Source organism: Zootoca vivipara, chromosome 8, assembly GCF_963506605.1.
Source record: "Zootoca vivipara chromosome 8, rZooViv1.1, whole genome shotgun sequence".
NCBI lineage: Eukaryota > Metazoa > Chordata > Lepidosauria > Squamata > Lacertidae > Zootoca > Zootoca vivipara.
The window spans coordinates 52250409-52259267 of NC_083283.1; the positions used below are offsets into that span (position 1 = coordinate 52250409).

At 41.6% G+C, this 8859-nt stretch overlaps 1 pseudogene; it reads right to left on the minus strand.

Annotated features, from left to right (window-relative positions):
* Positions 1 to 2042: 2042 nt before the first annotated feature.
* Positions 2043 to 2146, minus strand: LOC118090571 (U2 spliceosomal RNA; annotated as a pseudogene).
* Positions 2147 to 8859: the final 6713 nt, after the last annotated feature.

An 8859-nucleotide genomic window follows, 5' to 3' on the forward strand; every position in this document is an offset into this window, starting at 1 on the left:
GAAGGGATTCCATATGGCGGGGTTGATGTTGCCAGCCATCATGTAATGTTTGCAGACATATTTGCACTGCCTGAAGCCAGCTCCCTATAGAGCTAGTCATTGGGGATCCTGCCATCTTGCATTCTGTGAGCATGACGAAGCCAGTGTAGATGTTGCTGAGATAGAAGTGCAAACACATTGGGAATGTGGCCTTGGCAGTGCACATCTTTGTTTGAGACTCTTTCCTGCTATGTGATGACCAAATCCTTTCTGATGCAGTGCATGTGGAAGGTGTTGAGGCATCGCTCCTGATGATTGTAAGTTGCCTATGACTCACTTCCATAAAGCAGTGTGCTCAACACACAAGCCTGGTAGACCTTCATCTTGCTATTGGACGTTAGCATCACATTCTCCCATACCCTTTTGGAGAGGTATGCCATTGCCAGAGCTGCCTTGCCAATACACTTGCCCAGCTCAGTGTCAATGGAGAGATTACTGGTTATGGTGAAACACAGATAGACAAAATCGTCCACCACCGCAAGTGTGTGGTCACCAATGTTGATGCGTGGAGTGCTGGTGACACCCTGACTCAGGATGTTGGTCTTTGTTAGGTTGAGGGTAATGCTAAACTGCCTGCAAAATGGTTGAATCTAGCAGCGACTAGAAGGAGGTGCCTTTTCTGCGATGGCAGAAGAAACCACCTTCTCTCTGCGGTTGCTACATTAATGATCTTTAGGCATCTTTTGAAAATATATTTGTGCTCCCAGGCCTTCGATGGTACTCAATCTCCATAGATTATGATTTTAATTCTAGACTGGTTTTTCAGTTGTTGTTTTCTTCCTATGTATATTTTAATGTTTTGAGATGTGTGTTATTGTTGTTGTACACCAGGCATCCCCAGACTTCAGCCCTCCAGATGTTTTGGACTACAATTCCCATCTTCCCTGACCACTGGTTCTGTTAGCTAGGGATCATGGTAGTTGTAGGCCAAAACATCTGGAGGGCCGCCGTATGGGGATGCCTGTTTTACACTGTCTCAAGGACTTGACATGGGAGGCATGAAAATGTTTTTTTCAATTAATAAAAGCTGATTGAAAGTACAAAAAAGTAATAAAAGCTGATTGAAAGTGCAGGAGAGACAAACCCTACTGGTGTTCATATACCAATATGAAAAGGAGCTTGTGAGCTTGAAAGGAGGCTTCAATTGCCAGACAGTAAAATGGTTCAAGGCCCATTTGGCACATGCTTTGACTCAGAAAAAGGATCCTAACACACACACACACACACACACACACACACACACACACACACACCACCACTCTACAACTAGATATTGCTGAGATTTCAAGCAGGAGCTTTTCAACGTAAGAACAATAAAGTAAATCTGTTGAGTATTTTCAAAATGATCTCTGAATAAATGGCTGTTCAACCAAGTGTTTGATACAAACCCAGAGGCAATTCAAAGGGTGGCTTCATAATCGCTTGCAATTTTTGCCAAAGGGACAGATGCTATTTCTGGAAGTGTCTCTTTTCAGAAGGTAGCATCTGGTTCTCTTTCATTCTTGGTAAAAACACATGGGTTGAGGAAATTGTATTGGTTTCTTCTCCTTTTTAGCCATCTTAATGTTACAGTTATGGGGCTGGCCAAGAGCCATCATCAGCCTAACTTCTGCTTCCGAGAGAACACCCTAATCCTAAAGTACCTGCTGAATATCCTTGGGCAGTTGGCAGAGTTTTCCAATAAACTGTCTTAAGCAATTTTATCTTCATCCTAATACACACTCTCTCTCTATTTATCTCTATGACCATTTCATAAACTCTCCCTCCAGTTTCGTCTCCCCTGCCACCTTGAAAATTAATATGCTGTCGGTAACTAAATCAGAAACCTAGGAAGTGCCCTACTGAGTTTCAGTAATAGTACCTCATGGACACTTCTTGGGTGACATCCAGCTAAATAATTGCAGGAATGGAACAACTTCTTCTTGTGCAACAGGATGCTCCCTTCTCTCCATGCCCAGCACAAGGCCTAGATCTGCTCTCAGGTGAACCCCCAAAACAGAATCAAGGGGTGCACAGAGACGAGAGGAAGGTTATTCCAGTCACACAATTGTTAAACTGATAAGAACAGATACTACACTTGATCTCAGCCAAAAGGCCAAGAAGCCATAATTATTTAGTTGAGTACCACCCCATATATTTGGGCATCCATTTTTGTCTTACCCCATCAATCCATTAGTTCAGTGAAGAGTAACAGTAGTGTGGCTTCACTGAACTACCAGTACCTAATCTGAAAATGGAAAGGGTCAATTGTGGTGGGTAGCGACTGCCAACCTAGCAGTTCGAAAGCACGTCAAAATGCAAGTAGATAAACAGGAACTGGTACAGCGGGAAGGTAAACGGCGTTTCCATGTGCTGCTCTGGTTTGCCAGAAGCGGCTTTGTCATGCTGGCCACATGACCTGGAAGCTATACACTGGCTCCCTTAGCCAATAATGCGAGATGAGCGCGCAACCCCAGAGTCGGTCATGACTGGACCTAATGGCCAGGGGTCCCTTTACCTTTACCTAGCAACTGCAATAACCAACAGTGTTCAATGCTTCCAGTAAGGATAAAAATAGGTTACAACTTACTGCTAAAGTAAAAGAATAAAAGGACTTCACTCATTCAGAAACTACTAGACACCCTAATAGATTCTCCTGAACAGCATTAAAATCAAAGAAACTCTATCTGCTCCCTAATCCCAACAAAAAGATATGAGATTATAGTGATTGACCCTGGTTTTAGAATTTGCTGTCCCACACCTGGATCTTCACAGCCATGCCTCCTATGAATGTTCTGATGAAGTCTGGAGATCTAGACCTACTAACTGTTCCACCAAATGCGATACAAGGTCATCCGCTCATCTCCTTGGGAGATTCTTAATCAGCTATCTGCAATAACATGCTAGATCATACGTGCTGAAATATGGGCCATATTGCTTTAAGGAAGTCTTGGGCACACGTATAAGACTTGCCCACACTGGGCCTCCAGTCACATGGATTTCCGGATCTGTGCTATGAAGCCAATACACTGATCCACAAGTTTTGATGCAGTAAACAAAAGGAGAGTAACTAACCCTCAGGGAAAGATTTTTGGGGGACTGTTAAAAGGTTAACAAATTATCAATTGCTTATTACTGGCTAGGCAGGGAGCTCCATTTGGATGTTTTGCCTCAAGAGCAAAAACATTTTTATTTTCACTTTTTTCATCCGGTGCCTACTATGTTCTATGCATGTTTTCAAACAGCAACGTTTGTTGGAAAGAGGTTCCTTTGTCAAATATTCAGTCTCAATCCAGTCCCTCATCCAGTCCATTACAGTGGCCAGGCATCAGTTTCTGACCTGCATGGCTTCATCTGACGCAGATGACTAAGGGGAACATTGCTGGGTGTCATCAGCATACTGATCGCATCCAACTCTATATTGGCACTGTATTGTAGTTTGTGGCTGTGTAGATCAGAAAATGAGAACAAGCAGAAGGCAGGTAACATGTCCATGGCTTGTGGCAGAGACAGGCTGGGCTTACACTGCTAATGGGTTTTTGGCCGGGTCATATCAATAGCCAACTCCTACTTTGGCTCATTCCCACACGGCTGAGTTGCTGTAGATCTCTTTGTTAATAATCACTAAAATTGTCACTAGTTTAGTCAACACCTCTGTTTCACCAAGGTCTTCTCAAATATTAAGGGGCACCATTAAAGAATAGCATCCAGGTGTCTATGTGATGCTGAATAAGATGAATTTTATTCGGAGAAGAAGCCATGGCAGGATGTCGGTTGGGGCGTTGTGTGGATATGTCTACAGAATCAAGCAGAAATAATGCATGGAGGAAGCATGACTGAAAAGCAATGTGCTTCATGAATTATAAATCAGGCAATGTGCATGAGATCACCATCAATATTTCCCTCATGGGAATTTTGCGCATCAGTACAGAGCAGCATACCGAAGTTTCTTATGCTAGAATGTCAAGAAATTTCAAAGATGTGGCACAGCGTAATCCATCCAATCTACATTTTTCCCCCTGTTGTATGCAGTAATTCAGTAGAATAACAGGCAACCCATGCAAACTGAATGCAGATTAAGTAGAGGAGATTGGCAGAAGGATATAAGCAAATATTTCACAATGCTATTCTGCCTCCCAGCCTCAAAGAGGGTGGAGAAACTGTTGTGGGTGGGGTCAGGGGACAGGCAGAAAACAGCTGTGTGGTGTGCAGATGTGTATCATGCCAATAGATATGTAAAAAATAAATTAAGGGACATGGGTGGTGCTGTGGTCTAAACCACTGAGCCTAGGGCTTGCTGATCAGAAGGTTGGCAGTTCGAATCCCCGTGACGGGGGCGAGCTCCCATTGTTCGGTCCCAGCTCCTGCCAACCTAGCAGTTCGAAAGCACATCAAAGTGCGAGTAGATAAATAGGTACTGCTTCGGCAGGAAGGTAAACAGCGTTTCCGTATGCTGCTCTGGTTCACCAGAAGCAGCTTAGTCATGCTGGCCACATGACACAGAAGCTGTCTGTGGACAAACGCCAGCTCCCTCGGCCTATAGAGCGAGATGAGTGCCGCCACACCAGAGTCGTCCGCGACTGGACCCAATGGTCAGGGGTACCTTTGCCTTTATCTTTAAATGAATTAAAGGAACACCCACAGTGATTAATTTAATCAGAGTTTTCACCAATCAATGTATCTGCTTCAATGTCCATTTTATTGCATGCCATAGATGTACTGCAGAGTATTGTTATGCAACTGGATGGTTAGTTTCTGAGAGCTGGATTGTTGGGCCAGGAAACAGCCAAGGATAGTGCCAGTGGTGCTTTGGGAGCTTGGAGAGGGCAATGAAGCAATCAATTGTCCCTAGCACCTGGGCAGTTTACAGTTCTTCTAGTTCAGAGAAGAAAAAGGGTCGCTCCAAGTCTGGCCAATCCCAGATAATAAGCTGATAGAATTCCTTGTCACATTTGGTTTCCTATCGTCTCAGAGGCAAGTCAGCAGGTTTACCACTCTTGGTTGAGATTAGACTGCTGCTGAATCAACACCTGGGCTCTGCTCTCATGAATTCTTCAGACTGCATGGATCTGTCCAGCTCAACCTTCACTTTGTGCTGGGGACTCCATTCCTACTGGAGGCATCAACTGGTTTCCCTTCCCTTTGCAGCATCACACAAATTTCAGGAGGCTCCCTCAGTCCTTTGGGGCACACCTTTGGAGGCATGGTGCTCTGAGGGGAAAGGGTGTGTGTGTGTGTGTGGCAGACAGTGCCTTCCTCAGTCCTCCAGTGGAGCATTGCATGAGAAGAAATCTGCTCACCACAAGTCCTGATCCAGACCTATGTATTTTGAATATCTATATGACTATGATCATGGAGGGAAGCAATTTGGTTTGTGTAGTTCCAAGTTTAGGTATTTTTATAATGGAAATGGCATCAACTGTATTCATTTTGCATGCAAACCATGAACTCTACCTGTGAGCTATGATGTTCTTCCTAATAGGATAGAGACCAGCTGTGATATAAGGTAGCATTCCAATTGCTTTCCAGCCCTTGTAGGGAAGGATGGTGAGGTTAGCAGTATTGTCTCCCCAATAAATTGTTCCTAGTCTCTAATCAGAAATGTCTTTCTCCAAATTTGTGAAACTTCTCAGCTCTGCCATGTGAGGGCCAGCTTTGCTCTGACCTATTCTTTACAGGTTTATTGCTTTTTTAAACACCAAACTACTAAGGTTTAGAAGCCATTTATTCTCAAGCTGCTGTTGCCCTTTCTGTATATAGAAGTGAGAGAGCTGAATTCACCAATTTTGAGGTACATCTATTATTGAATCTTTTAGACATTGAGTAGAGGGATACTATTCAGACAAGATACTTGAGTCTGTGAGCTCTTGGGCTTACCTGCAAAGTAAATGACTTGGCTTGAGCACATCATCTCTCCATTAACCATTAGACTAATTTAGCCATTTTGAGGACAGATACACCAAGATTCCATTAAAGCTCTCATTTAAGTAGAATATTATAGGGATAATGCAAGCGCAGAAACCATAAAAGGCAGAGAGTTATTTCACAATATGTAAGATGTATGGAAGGAAAAACTCATGCCACAGCCATTCCACAGCTGTGTAATGCAGTCAACAAATCCTCAGGAGTAGATTTGGTGATTCTCAGTGTTATAATCATTGAAAGTATCACTGAGTTAACAACTTTTCTAGCTTTACCATTTGTATCCATTGGTACTCAGCATCCACCCCATTCATAGTGTGCAGCTTAGAGCCGGACTCCACCTCTTGGCCTGTTTCATAAAAGATATTTCCCACATACATACAGTGTTACCTCGGTTTACAAACTTAATCTGTTCTGGAAGTCCGTTCTTAAACTGTAACCATTCTTAAACTGAGGCCGCTTTCCCTAATGAGGCCTCCCACTGCCGGTGCCCTTCCACCGTTCGGATTTTGTTCTTAGACTGAGGCAAAGTTCGCAAACCGGGACACTACTTCTGGTTTTGTGGAGTTTGCAAACCAAATCGTTCTTAAACAGGACTGTTCGTAAACCGAGGTACCACCGTACAGATAATATTCATATGCCAGCCAAGGATAATTTTGAAAGCATCCCTAAAGTGGAGAAGCTGTTCAAAAGGGAGAGCTATTCACTGAGGAACAATGGTCTCTTATTCATAACTGAAGAAGTGTCATGGGAAAAAATATTGTGACTCAGCAATCCAAAACCTCAAGGTCAGTTTCAGCACCTTATATTGCTGGACAGCAGCCAGGGCCCCAGCATCCTGGTGGAGTCTACAACTGATACTTGCCCTGGGCTCCTGTTTAAAAGTTTGTTGCCCAGCACTTACAGAAGAGTATTGATCCATGGCATTTTGGAAATTAACTCAGCAGCTTAGTGTGCTGCTGCTGCTGCTGCTTGGTACTGCCTGCCAGAAACTGCTTAGATATTATTGTAAACTGCTTTGAGGTGTTTTCTTTTCTTTTGTTTTTACAGTCAAGCAGCATATAATTTTTATGAAATAAAATTAATTAAAAGGTAAGACCACAAGGGCCCACTGAGGGAGGAAGAGGCCCACCAGACAGATCTATCTTTACTTATGGTCCTTCAAACATGGAACCAGCCCTGAAAAGCTTTCTCCAGCCAAACAATGGAAAAGTGAAATTGGCCACACTCCAGCACGGGTCATATTGTTGAGAATCAGTGCTCTTCTATAAATTGATAGTGAGTTAAAACTGGGGCAGAAAATGAGGTAGAAGTTGCCACCCTTTGTAACTTTTTTTTAAAAAAATGGAGACCCATCTTCTGCTCTAAGAACCAACGGATAAGAATATATATAATTATAATCATTAGCATCATCTAATCAGATCATGTGAAAACTTTGTTCAATGTGGATCTTCCCTTCTGACCAAGGAGGTGGGATCATCAGTGCCAAAATTTCCAAGGAATTCAATGACATACTACCTTCATTATCCAATTTCCAGACAGCAGATTTTTTTTTAATTGCAGTAAGCTTAGATGACAATGAATGTGTGGTTTATGTACATGTGTTGGAGGTTAGGAAACACACATTTCAGGATAAGTACATTGTGGTAAAATATATACAGAAAAATTTGAGTGGTATATAAGTGATGTTAAATAAACATATTTAGATCTGTATTTTGAAATTAAATATGTATTTAAATATGAATTTTCATATAGATTTTTTAAAAATAAAACATAATCTGCTGATAAATGCAGTAATTGGACAGGGTGGATTTATGAATAAACCCATTCACACTCTACAAAGTCTAGTAATAGTCTATCCCCAGTTTCGAAACAACGATGAGGGGAAGAATTTCAAATAAATTCATACGAAAATATGACAGCAACCTTGAAAGAGGTCAAGTTTTAAGAACATGAATGCTAGATGGCAACTGTTTTCTTTTGTAGCCAGCATAAAGATCAACCATTCTAAATATTCTACAAGATTTAAGGAAATTAACTGCAAATAACTAAATTGAACTCTGTGCTGTTTTCCTTTTCCTTGATCCACTATCAAAGCAGCCTCTTAATTCAGAACTATAAAATGAAATACAGAGCTGTTTATTGGATAAAGTGCCTATGAATTGCTATTGGAAGCTAATCTGTTTTTCATTTTAATGAAATTAAATTAATTGCCTCTCAAAATATTCTTTTCATGTTTCTAGCAGAATAGTGCATCATTTGCATCATTTATATGATTCTAGAATTTCTTCTTAGTTCTATTTTTTTTCTTGTTTCACAATTTTCCATCAAGAAAACTGTTTGAAAAGAAGAATAGGATGGCAACAATATATATAAAATCCGCCACTAGCATTGAATGTGGTATTTCCTGCCTAAGATCAATTGATAAAAGTTACCTGTAGGAAACTTAACTGCTTCACAACTCATTTGAGTTGTTTCATGCTTTTGGGTTGGCACCAAAAAACTGGAGTTGGCCCCAGACAGGCTTTCACATAGAAAACTATGCGGCTATTGTGGATACGTATTGATGCTTTCCAATTAAAGCCAGACTGGAAGGGAGGGAGGCAGGATTGCAAAAGGTATTTTTATAATCATAATAGCAAACTCATTTTTTAGCCTGCCGTGCATTTCTAAAGCAAGTTATTTATGATGTACAGAATGTTAACTAATGTTTTCTGCTACTGAGTGATAAGCTGCAGAATTGATCTAAGGGAAGGCGATTTTTCAAGATGATTATGTTTCTGTAAATATCCTTTCGCCCTTGTGCCCTTGAAGCACTCCAAACTTGTATTTTGTGTCTTGAGGCAAGAGTTATCTTGATTATTTCAGAGATTCGTTACACCGCTGTCTCCGCACGGTTCATCAATTGGCTGCCTGATA